The sequence below is a fragment of the Eleutherodactylus coqui genome, chromosome 1, assembly GCF_035609145.1.
Source record: "Eleutherodactylus coqui strain aEleCoq1 chromosome 1, aEleCoq1.hap1, whole genome shotgun sequence".
NCBI classification, from domain to species: Eukaryota; Metazoa; Chordata; class Amphibia; order Anura; family Eleutherodactylidae; genus Eleutherodactylus; species Eleutherodactylus coqui.
In genome coordinates this window covers 160,903,609-160,924,220 of record NC_089837.1, presented here as the reverse complement: position 1 = coordinate 160,924,220, position 20,612 = coordinate 160,903,609, and positions in this window count along the sequence as shown.

Genomic DNA, 20,612 nt, shown 5'->3' with positions numbered 1-20,612 from the left:
AACGGGCGATATCGCAAAAATATTTTTTCTTCCCTGCATAGCATCGCAACATGGTGCCATGCAGGGAAACCTCGCAAATGTGAATGAACCCATTTTATGTTCGCTTAGCGAACATTGCGTCAATCTAGTTTTCAAAATTTTCAGACTGGCGCCATCACATCAGTTTTAATTTTACCTTTATTATTGCAACAAAACAGTTTTAAGCTCTTATATGATGATCTACTTGACAATTGTTCTGTTACTGAACCTTTACCTATCTGGGAAGGTGTAGTACTACAGGGTTAAAAATGTCATGTCTATTCCGTTTAACAAGCTTCCATTAGGATTCGTTTTTTTCAATAGGACAGACCAACGTAGACCACCTTGTTGTTCTGATTCCGACGGACCCAGTAATTATTATACAAAACAAATCTATTTTAACAGGATGCTACAGAAAAGGAAAACTGTTCCCCCATCCTGTTTGGCATCCGGTTTTTATTTAATGATAAAAAGTCGTTTTAACGGGATGCTACAACATGATGTGAGCCTAGACTAATATAATCACTGCTGGCAGCCGTTACATTACCCATCTGCTTCCACACATCCCAAACCATGTAAGTCTATATAAATTGTTGCTCAGCATTACATCCCTGCACCCCTACTCTCAATCCCTCTTCCTTATAGCTCGGTGTAATTGTTAAAGTAATTCAATATAGCCAGTATATCCATCAACTACAGTACAGAGTCCAGGATGAATAGTGTTACAGGCCTGCACTCCATACGGTATACAGATATCTACTTGATCATGTAGAACATTCCAGAAAAAAAGTGAATTTGAATAGTGAGATAAATTTCAATATTGTGTACATTAAAGGGATTGGACACTTTATTGGTAGTCTTTAGAAATCCATGTGAATGGTGTATTTATGTACATACCAACAGAGCCTTTATTGAAAATTTGTCACAATGTCCTTAGTATTTAAGCCATGCCTCTTGCTTGGCCAGCCTCTTATCCCCTATTAACCACAGTCCCTTCCATAAAATAGTTGCATATAGATGGTCATGTGACAAATACGTCATCATGCGTCATCGATTGATGCAGTGTGCAGGCGCATTGCGTTTCAATGTTGAAGGCATAGTAACATAGTATGCTAGGTTGAAAAAAAAGACAAAGGTCCATCCCATGCACCCTGTTTTTGTCCCCACCATGTTGATCCAGAGGAAGGAAAAAAAAAACCAATGAGGCAGAAGCCAATTTACTCCACCCTGGGGGAAAAAATCCTTCCAGCCCCCATAATGGCAGTGTTACGTCCATATGGCACACTAAAGCACCACACCTCAGCCTGGACGCAAGGTGGTGTCCTAATCAAACCACAACACTCTCACAGCATTCGCAGGGACCAATTGCACCTCTCCAGATAAAGATGGACGGACACCTGTCCCTTACTAATCAGGGAAAGTGGGGAACTCCTGCCTAAAAGCAGGGTGATTTCCCAATAAGGACAGCCCCAGTCTTCATCTGGGACCTGGCTATCCCTGATTAGGAACTTACAGATATGCACAAAATAGAGAACGCGACACTGTTCACACACACTGAACACAGAACACAACAGTTCACACCTCATGTCTAGCCACCTGCACAGACATACAAAACACGTCGCTGTTCACACCAACACACAGGGTTATGCATACCACATAGAACAGGAACCCCACCCAGAAGTCACATGCATACAGATAGTAAACCATAGCTAGTCTAAGTGTCTTCACACCAAGGGTAAAAAAGTCAGCCACCGTGCTGACATACAGGGAGTAGTGTCAGGCATCACGCACCTGACGCACACATAAGACATCAGATGTATGGAGGCCGCACTTGTAAAGGCATAGGGAGAAACCTGCAGGTGTATGCACCTGTGCGGTCACCACGCCACACATTACTCGATGCATACACCTCAGAATGCAAGGAGGGGAGGGACAACAGGTGTCCAGACCGTCTTCAGGGAAGGTGAGAGAGACACTTCAGACAAGTATGCATAACTCCAGCTCTGAGTGGGATTAATACAGAGTGCAAAGACAAGATAAAATGACCAGTATTCTCTCACAAGAGAAGCTGGTATTTATGTGCAGCAGACCAGAGGGAGAGGCTGGCTGAGAATACCACACCCAGCCAGCTCAATTAATCAACAGCTGAGAAGGTGTACTCATGGAATCACATAGAACTACAGATCCAAGAAACACAGCCCAACAGGCAGTCAGAATAATCCCTGGATCAACACTCTTCAGAGAGGGTTCCTTCCTGGCTCCAAGTCTGCCAGTTGGAAGATCCCCCTATCAACAACCCATTCACATTTGTAAAGCCTACTCCAAAAGAATCCAAGCCCTTTAATAAGGCTAGGTTTAGTGAGGTAAAGAAATTACTGTACAAGTTGTTTTATCCTTCTAAACTTAAATATTTGGTTACTAACAGAACAAGGACATGAAAGAATGACAGATGTGTAAAGCCCTTCCGTAGAGTAGGTGATCCTCTCATTTTAGAAAGGGAATTTGCTCTGTGATTAGAGCCAATTACAGCTCTGCATTTAATATGCAGGTCTTCTGAGGCTGATATTGCTGCTCCTGCCAGAGGACAAGTTCACAGGAAAGTTAATATAATGTGTTTGAGCTCTGAAGAGCCGTGTAATGTAACAGGATGTCAGCTGCAATTAAATAGGATGATAAGGTAAGTGAAACCCCACAAGGAAAAAAGACAATTGTGACACTTTTAATTGAAATGATAGGTGTTTCTTTGTATGCAGACTGAGCCATCTTTCTTTCTAGCAGGAAAGTATTTATTCATCTAGTTAGTTACTATTAAGGGCATACCAACACCATTATCTTATACTGGGGGTGCTGATAAGTCTTTGGCTTTGTGTTCTTTTTTTGTTTCTATGGTAACGAATGTTACATCACATGAAAGCCTTATGTGTCTAATATATGTTTTTAAAATTTTGTGTTTGTAGCTTATGGCAACAGTGATCTAGGCACGCGGGAAAATAAAATGGCAGAGTCTAAGGCGATATTTACCGCCAATGAGAGCAGAGGAGTGATAGAATTCTTGTTTCTGCAAGGAAAGTCCGCAAAAGATATTCATGGTGATATGTCGCAGACATTGGGAAATCAATGCCCTTCATATTCTACAGTTAAGAACTGGGTTGCCAAATTTAAAATGGGCCACTTCAGCACCAATGATGAGGAACGTCCTGGACGACCGAGAGAGGTTGTTGTTCCGGAGATCGTCGATGCTGTGCACAACTTCATACTGGAGAATCTGCGAATTTCAGCTAAAGGAATAGCAGACATCATGGGGATTCCTTGTGAACGTGTTTGTGTCACTGGAACATTTGAACATGAAGAAGCTATCTGCAAAGTGGGTCCCCAAATGTTTGACAACAGATCAGAAGAGCATGCGAGTGAAAACTTTGTCAGCGTTTCCGGACTGAGAAGAACATCCTTGATCGATTGGTCACTATGGAAGAGACCTGGATTTATTTGTATGACCCTGAGACCAAGGAGTAGTCAAAGAGTGGAGGCACAGTGGTTCTCCTCGCCCAAAGAAGTTCAGGGTGCAAAAATCAGCCACTAAGGTGATGGCTAGAGATGAGCGAACACCAAAATGTTCGGGTGTTCGTTATTCGGAACGAACTTCCCGTGATGCTCGAGGGTTCGTTTCGAACAACGAACCCCATTGAAGTCAATGGGCGACCAGAACATTTTTGTATTTCGCCGATGCTCGCTAAGGTTTTCATGTGTGAAAATCTGGGCAATTCAAGAAAGTGATGGGAATGACACAGTGACGGATAGGGCAGGCGAGGGGCTACATGTTGGGCTGCATCTCAAGTTCACAGGTCCCACTATTAAGCCACAATACCGGCAAGAGTGGGCCCCCCCCCCTCCCAACAACTTTTACTTCTGAAAAGCCCTCATTAGCATGGCATACCTTTGCTAAGCACCACACTACCTCCAACAAAGCACAATCACTGCCTGCATGACACTCCACTGACACTTCTCCTGGGTTACATGCTGACCAACCGCCCCCCCTCCCCCCCACAGCGCACACCAAAGTGTCCCTGGGCAGCCTTCAGCTGCCCTCATGCCACACCACGCTCATGTCTATTTAGAATTGCGTCTGCCATGACGAGGGACCGCAGGCACACACTGCAGAGGTTGGCACGGCTAGGCAGCGACCCTCTTTAAAAGTGGCGGAGCGACAGCCCACAATGCTGTACAGAAGCAATGAGAAATAGAATCCTGTGCCACCGCCATCAGGAGCTGCACACGTGGGCATAGCAATGGGGAACCTATGTGCCACACACTATTCATTCTGTCAAGGTGTCTGCATGCCCCAGTCAGACCGGGCTTTTTAATTCATAGACACAGGCAGGTACAACTCCCTATTGTGAAGTCCCTGTCGACCCACAGCATGGGTGGCTCCCTGGAACCCACCGGTGGTACACAGAAATATCCCATTGCATTGCCCAACACAGCTGAGGTAGTAATGTCGTGCTTAATGCAGGTGGGCTTCGGCCCACACTGCATGCCCCAGTCTGACTGGGGTTCTTTATAAGTGTACAGATGTAGTAAAAACTCCGTGTGCACCTACAGCATGGGTGGGTGCCAGGAAGCCACCGGCGGTACATAGAAATATCCCATTGCATTGCCCAACACAGCTGAGGTAGTAATGTTGTGCTTAACCCTTTCCAATCCAATTTGTATATGGTTTTCCTAGGGGGCTTACTCTTTTTCTGCCGTTATACAACGGCGCTATATGCTGGCTAAAGCCAGTACTGCATGAGCTGACACGTAGGATAGGCTCCGACAGCAGAGAGGCTGGCAATATACAGTAAGAGAACCCCGACGGACGTCTACCAACAACGGAGCTGTACAGCCTTAAACCCTAATGTCTTCACAGGTCACACAGTGGACTGGAAAGGGTTAATGCAGGTGGGTTTCGGCCCACACTGCATGCCCCAGTCAGACTGGGTTTCTTTATAAGTGGAAACAGATGCATTTATAATTCCCTGTGGACCCACTGCCTGGGTGGGTGCCAGGAAGCCACCGGCGGTACATTGAAATATCCCATTGCATTGCCCAACACAGCTGAGGTAGTAATGTTGTGCGTAATACAGGTGGGCTTCGGCCCACACTGCATGCCCCAGTCAGACTGGGGTTCTTTACAAGTGGACACATGTAGGTTAAACTCCCTGTGGACCCACTGCCTGGGTGGGTGCCAGGAAGCCACCGGCGGTACATAGAAATATCCCATTGCATTGCCCAACACAGCTGAGGTAGTAATGTTGTGCGTAATACAGGTGGGCTTCGGCCCACACTGCATGCCCCAGTCAGACTGGGGTTCTTTAGAAGTGTACAGATGTATTAAAAACTCCGTGTGCACCTACAGCATGGGTGGCTCCCTGGAACCCACCGGCGGTACACAAAAATATCCCATTGCATTGCCCAACACAGCTGAGGTAGTAATGTCGTGCTTAATGCAGGTGGGCTTCGGCCCACACTGCATGCCCCAGTCAGACTGGGGTTCTTTACAAGTGGACACATGTAGGTTAAACTCCCTGTGGACCCACTGCCTGGGTGGGTGCCAGGAAGCCACCGGCGGTACATAGAAATATCCCATTGCATTGCCCAACACAGCTGAGGTAGTAATGTTGTGCGTAATACAGGTGGGCTTCGGCCCACACTGCATGCCCCAGTCAGACTGGGGTTCTTTAGAAGTGGACAGATGTATTAAAAACTCCGTGTGCACCTACAGCATGGGTGGCTCCCTGGAACCCACCGGCGGTACATAAAAATATCCCATTGCATTGCCCAACACAGCTGAGGTTACGTCAGCTGTAATGCAGGTGGGCTAAAAATTAATTTGATTACACTGTAGGCGAGGGCCCACAAAAATTGCTGTATCAACAGTACTAATGTACATCCCAAAAATTGGCCATGGCCAGCCAAGAGGGCAGGTGAAACACATTAATCGCTTTGGTTAATGTGGCTTAAGTGGTAACTAGGCCTGGAGGCAGCCCAGTGTAACGAAAAATTGGTTCAAGTTAAAGTTCCAACGCTTTTAAGCGCATTGAAACTTATAAAAATTGTTCTGAAAAATTATTTGACTGAGCCTTGTGGCCCTAAGAAAAATTGCCCGTTCAGCGTGATTACGTGAGGTTTCAGGAGGAGGAGCAGGAGGAGGAGGAGGAGGAATATTAGACACAGATTGATGAAGCAGAAATGTCCCCGTTTTGGATGGTGAGAGAGAACGTAGCTTCCATCCGCGGGTGCAGCCTACGTATTGCTTACGTATCGCTGCTGTCCGCTGGTGGAGAACAGAAGTCTGGGGAAATCCAGCCTTTGTTCATCTTGATGAGTGTTAGCCTGTCGGCACTGTCGGTTGACAAGCGGCTACGCTTATCTGTGATGATTCCCCCAGCCGCACTAAACACCCTTTCCGACAAGACGCTAGCCGCAGGACAAGCAAGCACCTCCAGGGCATACAGCGCGAGTTCAGGCCACGTGTCCAGCTTCGACACCCAGTAGTTGTAGGGGGCAGAGGCGTCACCAAGGATGGTCGTGCGATCCGCTACGTACTCCCTCACCATCCTTTTACAGTGCTCCCGCCGACTCAGCCGTGACTGGGGAGCGGTGACACAGTCTTGGTGGGGAGCCATAAAGCTGGCCAGGCCCTTAAAGACTGTTGCACTGCCTGGGATGTACATGCTGCTCGATCTACGCACATCCCCTGCTACCTTGCCCTCGGTACTGCGCCTTCTGCCACTAGCGCTGTCGGCTGGGAATTTTACCATCAGCTTGTCCGCAAGGGTCCTGTGGTATAGCAACACTCTCGAACCCCTTTCCTCTTCGGGAATCAGAGTGGGCAGGTTCTCCTTATACCGTGGATCGAGCAGTGTGTACACCCAGTAATCCGTCGTGGCCAGAATGCGTGCAACGCGAGGGTCACGAGAAAGGCATCCTAACATGAAGTCAGCCATGTGTGCCAGGGTACCAGTACGCAACACATGGCTGTCCTCACTAGGAAGATCACTTTCAGGATCCTCCTCCTCCTCCTCCTCAGGCCATACACGCTGAAAGGATGACAGGCAATCAGCCGGTGTACCGTCAGCAGCGGCCCAAGCTGTCTCTTCCCCCTCCTCCTCATCCTCCTCATGCTCCTCCTCCTCCTCCTGTACGCGCTGAGAAATAGACAGGAGGGTGCCCTGACTATCCAGCGGCATACTGTCTTCCCCCGCCCCCGTTTCCGAGCGCAAAGCAGCTGCCTTTATGGTTTGCAGGGAATTTCTCAAGATGCATAGCAGAGGAATGGTGACGCTAATGATTGTAGCATCGCCGCTCACCACCTGGGTAGACTCCTCAAAATTACCAAGGACATGGCAGATGTCTGCCAACCAGGCCCACTCTTCTGAAAGGAATTGAGGAGGCTGACTCCCACTGCGCCGCCCATGTTGGAGTTGGTATTCGACGATAGCTCTCCGTTGTTCATAGAGCCTGGCCAACATGTGGAGCGTAGAGTTCCACCGTGTGGGCACGTCGCACAGCAGTCGGTGCACTGGCAGCTTAAAGTGATGTTGCAGGGTGCGCAGGGTGGCAGCGTCCGTTTGGGACTTGCGGAAATGTGCGCAGAGCCGGCGCGCCTTTACGAGCAGGTCTGACAAGCGTGGGTAGCTTTTCAGAAAGCGCTGAACCACCAAATTAAAGACGTGGGCCAGGCATGGCACGTGCGTGAGGCTGCCGAGCTGCAGAGCCGCCACCAGGTTACGGCCGTTGTCACACACGACCATGCCCGGTTGGAGGCTCAGCGGCGCAAGCCAGCGGTCGGTCTGCTGTGTCAGACCCTGCAGCAGTTCGTGGGCCGTGTGCCTCTTATCGCCTAAGCTGAGTAGTTTCAGCACGGCCTGCTGACGCTTGCCCACCGCTGTGCTGCCACACCGCGCGACACCGACTGCTGGCGACATGCTGCTGCTAACACATCTTGATTGCGAGACAGAGGAGGAGGAGGAGGAGGAGGAGGGTGCTTTAGTGGAGGAAGCATACACCTCCGCAGATACCAGCACCGAGCTGGGGCCCGCAATTCTGGGGGTGGGTAGGACGTGAGCGGTCCCAGGCTCTGACTCGGTCCCAGCCTCCACTAAATTCACCCAATGTGCCGTCAGGGAGATGTAGTGGCCCTGCCCGCCTGTGCTTGTCCACGTGTCCGTAGTTAAGTGGACCGTGGCAGTAACCGCGTTGGTGAGGGCGCGTACAATGTTGCGGGAGACGTGGTCGTGCAGGGCTGGGACGGCACATCGGGAAAAGTAGTGGCGACTGGGAACTGAGTAGCGCGGGGCCGCCGCCTCCATGATGCTTTTGAAGGACTCCGTTTCCACAACCCTATACGGCAGCATCTCAAGGCTGATGAATTTTGCGATGCGGACGGTTAACGTTTGAGCGTGCGGGTGCGTGGCGGCGTACTTGCGCTTGCGCTCGAACACTTGCGCAAGCGACGGCTGGACGGTGCGCTGAACTACACTGCTGGATGGGGCCGAGGACAGCGGAGATGAGGGTGTGGGTGCAGGCCATGAGGCGGTAGTGCCTGTGTCCTGAGAGGGGGGTTGCATCTCAGTGGCAGGTTGGGGCACAGGGGGAGAGGCAGGGGTGCAAACCGGAGGCGCTGAACGGCCTTCGTCCCACCTTGTGGGGTGCTTGGCCATCATATGCCTGCGCATGGTGGTGGTGGTGAGGCTGTTGGTGTTGGCTCCCCGGCTGAGCTTTGCGCAACAAAGGTTGCACACCACTGTTCGTCGGTCGTCAGGCGTCTCGGTGAAAAACTGCCAGACCTTAGAGCACCTCGGCCTCTGCAGGGTGGCATGGCGCGAGGGGGCGCTTTGGGAAACACTTGGTGGATTATTCGGTCTGGCCCTGCCTCTACCCCTGGCCCTGGCCACCGCACTGCCTCTTGCAACCTGCCCTGCTGATGCCCTTGACTCCCCCTCTGAAGACCTGTCCTCCTGAGTAAGCGTTGCACACCAGGTGGGGTCAGTCACCTCATCGTCCTGCTGCTCTTCCTCCGAATCCTCTGTGCGCTGCTCCCTCGGACTTACTGCCCTTACTACTACCTCACTGCAAGACAACTGTGTCTGATCGTCATCGTCCTCCTCACCCACAGAAAGTTGTTGAGACAGTTGGCGGAAGTCCCCAGCCTCATCCCCCGGACCCCGGGAACTTTCGAATGGTTGGGCATCAGTGACTATAAACTCCTCTGGTGGGAGAGGAACCGCTGCTGCCCAATCTGAGCAGGGGCCCGAGAACAGTTCCTGGGAGTGTTCCCGCTCCTGAGCAGGTGTCATTGTAGTGGAGTGAGGAGGCTGGGAGGAAGGAGGAGCAGCAGACAGAGGATTCGGATTTGCAGCAGTGGACGGCGCAGAACTGCGTGTTGACGATAGGTTGCTCGAAGCACTTTCTGCCATCCAGGACAGGACCTGCTCACACTGCTCATTTTCTAATAACCGTCTCCCGCGTGGACCCATTAATTGGGCGATGAATGTGGGGACGCCAGAAACGTGCCTCTCTCCTAATCGCGCAGCAGTCGGCTGCGACACACCGGGATCAGGAGCTCGGCCTGTGCCCACACCCTGACTTGTCCCTCCGCGTCCTCGGCCGCGTCCACGTCCTCTAGGCCTACCCCTACCCCTCAGCATGCTGTATTACCAGTGATTTGATTTCACAGGCAGGAAATAAATTGGCGCAAGACTGCAGGCCAAATATAATTTTTGCCCTTTTTGGAAAACGAAAGGCCCCACTGCCTCTAGTGAATGAATAATCTCAGTTTAATAACTGTGCTGTGTCCCTGCTAATGTGTCACAGAACGTGAGGGTAGCAGAGTTATTATAACTCTGGCAGAGCAGGTATTTTTTTTCCCAATTAAGGAAAGCAAATGGCGAAGCCAGCAGTAAAGCGTAGCTGGGTGCGTATGATTTAGCAATGTATTTCACGCAGCTCACACGTGTCCACAGGCGTTAGGACGGACAGAGGCTGGACAAATAGATTTGTTTTCAGTTTTTTCCCACCAAAAGGCAGCACTGCGTATATTCAATGAACATGAGAAGTTTAATAACTGTGCTGTGTCCCTGCTTATGTGTCACAGAACCTGAGGGTAGCAGAGTTATTATAACTCTGGCAGAGCAGGTATTTTTTTTCCCAATTAAGGAAAGCAAATGGCGAAGGCAGCAGTAAAGCGTAGCTGGCTGCGTATGATTTAGCAATGTTGTTCACGCAGCTCACACGTGTCCACAGGCGTTAGGACGGACAGAGGCTGGACAAATAGATTTGTTTTCAGTTTTTTCCCACCAAAAGGCAGCACTGCGTATATTCAATGAACATGAGAAGTTTAATAACTGTGCTGTGTCCCTGCTTATGTGTCACAGAACGTGAGGGTAGCAGAGTTATTATAACTCTGGCAGAGCAGGTATTTTTTTTCCCAATTAAGGAAAGCAAATGGCGAAGCCAGCAGTAAAGCGTAGCTGGGTGCGTATGATTTAGCAATGTTTTTCACGCAGCTCACACGTGTCCACAGGCGTTAGGACGGACAGAGGCTGGACAAATAGAATTATTTTCACTTGTTTTACAAGCAAAAGGCCGCACTGCGTATATTCTATGAATAATAACTGTGTTGTGGCCCTGCCTATACAATTCTTTCCCTGCAGTATCAATGGAGGGTGGAATGCTCTGCAGAGGCGATTTTGAGAAGCCCAAAAAAAATGCAGCACAGCTAACAGCAGCCTGAACAGAACTGCACACGGATAAATATGGCCCTAGAAAGGACCGTTGAGGTTCTTGAAGGCTACACTCACTCCTAACACTCTCCCTGCCTATGCAGCACTTCTGTCCCTAATGCCAGGTGCAACGCTCTGCAGAGCCGATTTTGAGAAAAAAAAAATGCCACTGCTAACAGCAGCCAACACACAGCTATCAGTGGCCCTAATAAGGACCTTTGGGGGGTCTTGAAGCCTACACTAACTACCAATTCTTTCCCTACAGCAGCTCCGGTACAAACAGCACTGTCCCTCATCTAACTCACCAGGCATCTGAAGCGAGCCGCGGGAGGGGCCGACTTTTATATTAGGCGAACACCTGATCTTCCCAGCCACTCACAGCAGGGGGGTGGTATAGGGCTTGAACGTCACAGGGGGAAGTTGTAATGCCTTCCCTGTCTTTCAATTGGCCAGAAAAGCGCGCAAACGTCTCAGGGAAGTAAGTGAAAGTAACCAGAACACCGCATGGTGTTCGTTACGAATAACGAACATCCCGAACACCCTAATATTCGCACGAATATCAAGCTCGGACGAACGCGTTCGCTCATCTCTAGTGATGGCGTCTGTGTTCTGGAATAAGGAGGGCATGCTGCTAGTGGACTACCTTCAAAATGGTTCTACCATCAATGCAAGGTATTACATTGGGTCCTGGGGAGACCTCTCTTCATACAGCGCTGGCACCAGCTGTTTATTACAGCTAACACCCACGGGCAATAGCTGCAATTGGCCGTGCGGCCGATCGCGGCTATTAACCCTTTAAATGTCACTGTCAGTTCTGACAGTGACATTTAAATCCCCCGAATGCCCCCCCGCGGGGAGATCAGGGGAGCCGCACAGGTGTCATGGCAGCCGGGGGCCTTCTGAAAGGCCCCAGGGCTGACTTAGGGAGACTGCCCATCAAGCCATCCCTGTGGGGTGGCTTGATAGACTGCCTGTCAAATCGCAGTATGACGTAATGCTATAGCAGCACCCAGCACGCACCTGTGTTTTCGCATAGTTTCCACGCATGTCCTATCTTTGTTAGGTGCGCTCAGTTTAGCACACCTACAGTCTCTCATGTGAGTACTTCTATAGGAACCCATTGGTTCTTTTAGAAGTGCTCTTTTTGTGCACACATAAAAGACACTTGTCTGACTAAGCCCTTAAGCCGCATGTACCCCAAAATGGTACAAATGAAAACTGCAGCTCCAACCATGGAAAAATAAAACATTTATGGGACTTTGAATGCAGCAATCTAACAATAATATTTTTTTAAAAAAGGGGTTTTATTGTGCAAAAGAAGAAAAAAAGGAAAAAATTATATTTTTGGTATTGTTGTAATCGTACCAACCCACAGAAAAAAATTGTATCAAGTTATTTATGCTGTATAATTAACGCTGTTTAAAAAAAAAAAAAAAAAACAATGGCAGAATTTGTTCTCTTTTCCTGCTTTCAAAATAATTTATAAAATATATGCAGCCAAAAATGAAACAACAAAAAAACAATAGTTTGACATGCAAAAAAAAGCCCTCATATGGCCATGTAGTTAGAAAAATAAAAAAGTTATGGCTTTTGAAAAGTCAAAAGGAAAATCCCCAGAAAATCGTTACGCCCTCATGGTCAAATTAGCCCATGTCCTTAAGGGGTTAAAGCAGGTCTTTGACTAATGATGCGCAGTATACATCAAGTAGTCAGAGAAGCTGGTGTTACCATCTTTGTTTCTCCAAGCCTTGAGGGTAACTTTAAATTCAAAAGACATCTATAAGGTGTCCAAGCAAAAAAACAACATCCTTTCCCAATAGCCGACACTCCTCTTGACCCACGTCACAGGCCTCGTCTGATGAGGACTGGGATTGGAAAGCGCATTTAAGATCTCTCCCGACTAAAAGGGACTTTCAGCGCTTAGAAATTTCACAAAAAGAAGCGCTATCCTTTATACAGCAAAAACACATGGGAAGCCGTATAAACGCCATTGAGGAGATGCAAGACGAGGTCTCCACTACACTAGAGACCCATAGCCAAATCATAAATGCGCAAGCCCAGCAAATGGCGGACACTCTGTTTCACCTCGACGACCTTGAAAATCATCATAGACGCAACAATCTGCGTCTGAGAGGTCTATCAGAAGAAATCGCTCCCTCTCAACTTGAGGACTGGGTCCACAACTTCTTTTTCTCCCCTCTACAATGTCCTCCCGACCAGCCAATAGAGATAGCCCGTATACACAGAAGCCTCGGCCCTTGCCCGGATGACCCAGGGAAACCGCGAGACATTGTATGTCACATACATTTCTTTAAGGATAAAGAAGCCATTCTGAAAAGTGCTCGCGATAGGAAAGATCCCCTCACTCACAATGGTGTCCCAATAGCAGTCTACCCTGACTTGGCCAGGCGCACCCTTCAGCTCTGCAGGGCTGTTAGACCCCTCCTTGAAGTTCTCCGAACCAACAAGATAATATACAGATGGGGATACCCTTTCCAGCTCATTGCCACGAGGAGTGGAGGTCGGCGGTCTTTAGATTCCCCGCTGATCTTCCTAAATTTCTTGGCACCCTGGAACTGCCGATGGTCTCGATACCAGACTGGCCACACGTTCCAGCTTTGCCCATCGCAGCACCTAAAACGCCATGGCAGGAGGCCAGGCCTAGACACCGGAAGAATCAACTACATGACCTAAACTATGAACCCATATATTCCTCCCTAGTGAAAGACCTAGAAAAGTGTCGACCGCTAATATTATCCTGGTTCGGTAGAATTAACACTATGAAGATGAACTCTCTCCCGAAGTTCTTGTATCTCTTCCAGACTCTACCAATACAGTTACCGCGGAACTACTTTATCAAACTGCGAAAGGTAGTTATGCGCTTTGTGTGGGGAGGGGCTAGAGCACGCCTGAGCTATAAACTTCTTACCCAGAAAAAAGAGAACGGCGGTGTGGGTCTACCCGACATGCTACTCAATTAGAGGGCTGCAATAGGTAGGACCGTTCTGGACCTCATGCACAGGGGGCATTCCAAACTATGGGTCGAAGTAGAGCAGAGCTCCGCCCCGTATCGGGCTCAGGGTCTTTTCTGGCTCAGGTGGGGGCCTAGGTAGATGGGAAATCAAGGTGTCACCCTTCCTGAATTTGCTCTTGCGGAGCTGGGACAGCTTCACGTGTAGGAGTAGATTGATCACCGTTCCTGGCCCTTGGACCTCTTTGGTGGGAAACCCGGACTTCCCTCTGGGAGTCAGGGGACTGATGCTCCTAGATAGAATGGGAGTTTATATCCCCAAAATACATGATCTTCTACAGGAAGATGGAGTCAGACCCTTGAGCTCGCTTGTGGGAGACGGGGAAACCGTGATGGGTGCGTGGTCTCAATACTTACAACTGTGCAACTTCATCAGAACACAGGGTTCAGTTTCAGAGTTGTCCACCCCTCCAACATCTTTGGAAGTGCTATGTGCAAATCCTCGAGAATCAAGAGGAGAAATCACCATGGTCTATAGCATGCTGGTAGCCGGAGGAGCTTGGGACTTAGAGGGGGGCAGATGTAGAGCATGGGTGAGAGATGGGACAGTCCCTGTCTGACGAAGACTGGACCAAAGGTGTTGACATGACTCATAGAATGTCGGTCTCGGGCAGACATCACGAGATGAACTATAAGCTCATCACGAGATGGTATCGTACCCCGGTACTTCTGGCCAGGACATACCCCGGCTCCTCTGCTGCATGTTGGAGATGCTCAAGCGAACTGGGATCGCTCACACATATGTGGGGGTCCTGCCCAGGGATTGGGAACCTGTGGGCAGAAACATTGGCCCTCTATAATACCCTGAAAAGAAGCTCATTAACATTCACTCCGGAGATTGCTCTCCTTTCGATCCTGCTGGGATCGATCGCTGCTAGTAAAAAGAATATCCTGAGATTCTTTCTTTTAGCTATGAGAACAGTGATCCCTAGACTCTGGAAATCCCAGACGATGCCGACACGCCTGAACTGGGTAGTGGCCTTAGAAGACATCAGGTACATGGAAGAGCTGAGACCCAAAGACGAAGACAAATTGTCAAAATACTACGCTGTATGGGAGGTATGGACGACGTTCCGTAGTTCCACTAAATTTGAGCCGTGGTTCGAGAATGGGGTTTTACCCACTTAAAGGGGTTGTCTCGCGGTTATACACTTCTGTATGGCCATATTAATGCACTTTGTAATATACATCGTGCATTAAATATGAGCCATACAGAAGTTATTCACTTACCTGCTCTGTTGCTAGCGTCCCCATCGCCATGGTTCCGTCTAATTTCGGTGTCTTCTTGCTTTTTTAGACGCGCTTGCGCAGATGGGTTTTCTCCCTTCGGCTTGGCTCGGCAGCATCGGCGTTTTGGCTCCGCCCCCTTGTACGCGTCATCGCGTAGCTCCGCCCCATGACGTGTGCCGGTTCCAGCCTCCTGATTGGCTGGAATCGGCACATGACGGGGGCGGAGCTACGCGATAACGCGTACAAGGGGGCGGAGCCAAAACGCCGATGCTGCCGAGCCAAGCCGAAGGGAGAAAACCCATCTGCGCAAGCGCGTCTAAAAAAGCAAGAAGACACCGAAATTAGACGGAACCATGGCAACGGGGACGCTAGCAACGGAGCAGGTAAGTGAATAACTTCTGTATGGCTCATATTTAATGCACGATGTATATTACAAAGTGCATTAATATGGCCATACAGAAGTGTATAACCCCACTTGATTTTGCGAGACAACCCCTTTAACTGACGGTGGGGGTGCTGCCAGAGGCTGCCTCTCGAGACACTATTTCCCTTCTCTTTTCTTCCTTCTCTATATCTTTCTTCTTCTCAACCATCTTTTCCCCTCTTTCTCCCCTCTTAACCATTACCTCCTTTTCTTTTATCTACATCCTATTTATCTTTCCTCCAATATATTATACTTGTTCTGAGTCAAGGATCGCCTCGAACCGATCCTCCTTTTGAAACATATATAACTTTTATTAGATTTATTCGTTCTACAAGTAACCTATATAGTTTAGCAAATTGAAGTAGTTACTTTGGTATTTTCAAGCTGATTGTTGAGTATAGACCCTGAACCCTAGTGACAATAAAATGCATAACAGAGACCAGGGAGATTCTATTGTTTAAAGTTTAATGTACAGCCATTCACCTGCACCGAACTCCCAGCTTTGTCATTGATTTTGTCATTGATCCTGTCATCGTATTTGTCACTTGTGTGTCATTTAACAGATATATTAATCTGATTTCAAGGTCTGTCAATGTGTATGCTATATGCAATACTTTGAATAAACATATTTTGACAATAAAAAGTCGTTGTTACGGTATCCTACCCACTGGTATGCCAGCCCGGGTTGCCCTAGAACTTACCTGCAACCCCCTGTCCCTGCCTACTTGCCTCCACTCCTGGCTAACCCCAGGCGGGCAACTGAGTGGCGGTCCCTACTCTCACTAGGGACCGAGAGGGGACACTGGCGTACCAAGATGGAACAAGGTAGAATACCGACAGGATGGGCAGATGATACAACCAACAGAGAAATACAAGCAGACCAAGGCAGATGGGAGAACCTGGCAGATATGACAGAACAAGCTGACAATGCTGGAGACCAACAGAGGCAGGATGCTAGCACGCTGAAGGAAACCAAATAACTGGCAGGGAATGCAGGTCACTGCCAGCCTTAAAAACACAAGCCTCCACCCAGGGGCGTAGAGAGGGAGATACTCACTCCCACAACACCAATTTAAAAGGTGCTAATACACGGGGCTGACTACAGGTGCGCGCGCGCACGGTGCCGCCAGGACCCGCAAGCGCGCACACTGTGCCGCGCACCAACAGCACCATGCTGACCAGCCACTCACGCCCCCGGCAGCCGGACAACAAGCCGAGGGGACGCGCCCCGACCTCGGGACCCAGTGCCCAGCCACCCTGGGAGGACCTGCAGCCGCCGCATGGTAACAGTCGTACATTGATCTGAAGGAATACTGCCATCCAATAGGTGCTGCTGCAGAGGTATTGTTCTATCTTCCTTATTTCCCAATAGCAGCATGCTTCCTGATATCTTACGCAGTCCCGCCTCCCACTATTTCCTTACACAGACATAGAACAGGGAGAAAAACTTTTCATCCTGCTTCCCGACTTTGAACAAGTGCTGTGCCCAAAATATTGCAGCAAAAGCATTGTTCCTGGTGCAAGTTAGCTTTCTGGCCTTTAATATAATAAGGTCTACTGCAGCTCTTATACTTTAGCAGTTACTTAAAGCTGTGATGTATTACACTCGTCCTTAGCTGTGAAAGGATGGAGTGAAGAATTGATTGAACTATTATTACATGAAGTACCAATAGCACACATAAGACTTAAAAGTATGAGACGAGCAACAGGTCCAATGGAGGAGTGAGCAAAAGAAAGGGATAAGGAAAGAGTGAAGAGTCTTTTCTGCAGATGAGTGAAGGCCAAGAGACACCTCAGTTGCATCTAGAATACCACCTGCAGGAAGTGGGACAGATTGAGGAATTAATTATCTTTTTCTTTCCCGTGTCAATGAATGAAATGTGCCTCCGAATGTTTCACTCTAATGATTAGAATGAGCTAGAGCAATGGATGACGTGGATATAACATTCAAGCTAAAATTCCGAATACATTTCCATACACACAGTGGATATAAAAAGTCTACACAGCCCTGGTTTAGAATGCCATGGATTTGTCATGTAAAAAAAATCCAACAAAGATGAATCATTTCAGATTTATTTCCACCTTCAATGTGACCCGTTATCTGTACAATTTCAGTAAAAAACAACCTGGAATCATTTAGGGCGGAACTAATCCCCCCCCCGCAAAAAAAATTAAATAATGCGGTTGCATAAGTATGCACATCCTAAAACTAATAGTGATGCACCTTATTGACAACATTCAGTCTTTTTGGGTTGGTGTCTGCAGCATGCCACATCTTGACTTGGTAATCTTTGCCCACTCTTCCTTGCAGAAGCGCTCCAAATCTGTCACATTGCATGGGCATCTCATGTGTAGCGCCCTCTTCAGGTCAACCCACAGATTTTCAATGTGATTCAGGTTTGGGCTGTGGCTGGGCCATTCACAAACTTTAATCTTGTATTGGGAAAGCCATTCCTTTGTTGATTTGTACGTATGCTTCGAGTACATACCTAAAGGGATTGTCAACTTCTGAACTACTGATGACCTATTGTCCACTGCTCGAGACCCCTAGTGATCAGCTGTTGGCTGGGTCGCTGTCACAGTGTACAGAGCTGGAAGCAAATAGTTCTCTACACTTGACAGTGGCTTGTTACTGAATTTAAAGGGAACCGTATCCTGAGGACAGGCCATCAATTTTTAAAATCCAGATAATGCCTTAAAACTTCACTCCCGGTGACACACAGCAGCATTTATAGGTTAACATTGCAATGTATCCTTCTCAGAAACAATAGACTAACTGTATTTAATCTATCCTTGACATCTGCTTGTAAAACAGTTTACTTTCTATGTCCATCCCCAAAAAACACAATACTTTGATGATTTTTTTAGAAATATAAAGCTAATATAATATAATGCTTCAACAGGTGGGTATTATACCTACAGTACTACATGGTCAGACTAGGCTCGTATTCTGTTAGGTATTACCCTGCCATCTCCCACAGTCTGCACTTGACATAAGCAGTTAAAGCAGCACCTCCTTGACCCTGGAACACTTAAGGTGAGTTTCTTGGACTCATGCCACAGTGTTTTTGAGAGTTTGCAGAACTTCCTTTTGGCTTTGTGTAATATCCCCTTCACTATTCCTCCATCATGTTGTTCCACGTATAACACAATTTGCACATTCTTACTACATTATGTATGAAGCAGATAAATGCTATTACTTAACCCTTTGCAATCCAATTTTAGATTCAGGGTTTCCTAGGGGGCTCTCTCTTTCTGACATTATACAACGGCGCCATCTGCTGGCTAGAGTCAGTACTGTGGTATGGGACATGCTGGAGAGGCCCCCCGACAACAGAGCCGCCAGTAATATACAGTAAGAATACCCTGCCGGACGTCTTCTAATATCGAAGCTGTACAGCCTTCTATCAGAATGTCTTCAGACGTCAGACAGTGGCTTGGAAAGGGTTAATTGTGTTACATAGGCACCTAACAGTAGTCTCACTGACTTATGAGCTATTACGCAGGTCCCTTGTTCTTCCCGCCTTTGTGCTTTGCTGTGGATGGCAGATAATGCATTGCAGTAGTATTGGGTAGCTCCTACTACAATTGTGAGAGATATGCTGAGTACCAGTTTCCAGATGGTAGTAGTTGGAGAACACACGTGTATGTTAATCATTTTCCCCTGCTGCTAGTGTTTCAGGATGTTGAAAAGAAAACTGAGTTACGCAGAAATAACCTGTTTGCTTGCAGAGGAAGACAACAGTGACATACAGTTCAGTGATGACTAATTCGATTCTGAGCCATAAGACAGTTAGGAGGATCACGTGAGTGTAGTGAATGAAGTCCCAGACGAGCAAAGTGCTGAAAATATTGATGACGATTTGGAAGGTAACAGCGCTGCACCGATGGCTGCTGAAAATTCCTTCTACGTAGGAAAAGACGGATTTCTGTGAAGCAGACATCCATTGGCCCCATGCAAAGTGGGAAGACACAATATTATCAATTCACAAACAAATATTGTAAAGTTCAATGGGCGCTTTTGATTTGTACATCATGAGTGATATTATTGAAAAAAATGTGGAATACACCAATTTGGAAGCTGAGAGAATTGATTAAAAAAAAATGTATCATTTAGGGCGCCTACCCACTGGCGTTGCCGATTTTCGTGCGTGAAAAACGCATTTTTGGCGCGTTATTCGTGGCTTTTTTGCGCATTTTCCGTTAATTTCCATTGACATTCATGGGTGCATTAAGAAAAAAATAAGGACACATATGTAACTGACAGTTCCTATGTGAAAAATTGCAACGGACCGAAAAAAAAAACGCAAATGGACAAGAACACATTCTATACTAATTGCTCTTCAGAAAAAACGCAAAGGAAAAAAAATCGCCAGTGGGTAGGCGCCCTTATGTGGCAAAAATGTGATTCAGTAGAAATTCAAACTTTGATTGGACTGCTGATCACTGCAGGTCACTTGAAAAGAAATTTCTCAAATATCCGTATTCTGTGGAGCAAGAAATGTGGTCCACCAATTTTCCTTGCCATGATAAGTAAGGGAGGATTTGAAGACCCAATGAACTATTTGAGATTTTATGACAAGTGGTCAAGAAGTGTTCAAAGGGCTACAGACAAAGTTGCGCCTTTTTGTGATTTGGGACCAGATAAATCACAATCTTCAAAAGTACTACCTTACAGGTGTGCATCTGACCACTGACCAGTCCCATTCTGAGGTCGCTGCTGCTTTTGCTAGTACATGAGTTCATAGTCAGCAAAATATGGAATAAAGGTCTTCTAGATATGTGACTGTAGCTACATTTACCTACTGAAAGGCTTGCCCTACTTGGGTAAAGAAGGCAATGTGAGGGGAACAAATAAATATTGCATTCAAGGTGGTGAACAAATTGACAATACTCTACTTCGGCACCCATCAAATTATTACCATGGACAATTTCTTTACATCTGTACGGTTAGCAAAAGTGGATCCACTATGCTAACCAACCAGCCTGGCTTTTGGACCAGACCTAGTGTGGTTGGCAGCTGATCCAGTTGCATGGTAATCTCAGATGTGAATCTTGCCCCTAGCTAGTTAGGAAGATAGGAAGACCCCTGCTTAAAAAGTAGGGTAGGCATCCTGATAAGAATGACCCCACGCTGGAACCTTGG